This window comes from Drosophila persimilis, unplaced genomic scaffold (assembly GCF_003286085.1).
Source record: "Drosophila persimilis strain 14011-0111.01,24,50 unplaced genomic scaffold, DperRS2 tig00000520-arrow-pilon, whole genome shotgun sequence".
NCBI classification, from domain to species: Eukaryota; Metazoa; Arthropoda; class Insecta; order Diptera; family Drosophilidae; genus Drosophila; species Drosophila persimilis.
In genome coordinates, this window is record NW_020825317.1 from 3,148,699 (window position 1) to 3,149,008 (window position 310).

Genomic DNA, 310 nt, shown 5'->3' on the forward strand with positions numbered 1-310 from the left:
TTTGCCTTATACTCGTACCTTATCAGCCGACACATGTAATTATTGAAAAAGCAACTAAATAAATCGATCCGATCGGCAGACGAACGGGTTTAGCTCTTGACTTTTGTCAGTTGATTAAATGTTTCCAATGCGGTTATTATCACCGCTAAAACGAGGTCGAAAATTCCCAAGAGAGTGATGGCAGAGAATGTCAGAGAGAGAGTGAGAGACTATGGCTAATTAGCTAAGCATACAACACACAAATGCGATCAGTAAATTTGTTTATGGCTAAAAAACGAATTTAATTAACTGAATCAATACGACACACAGC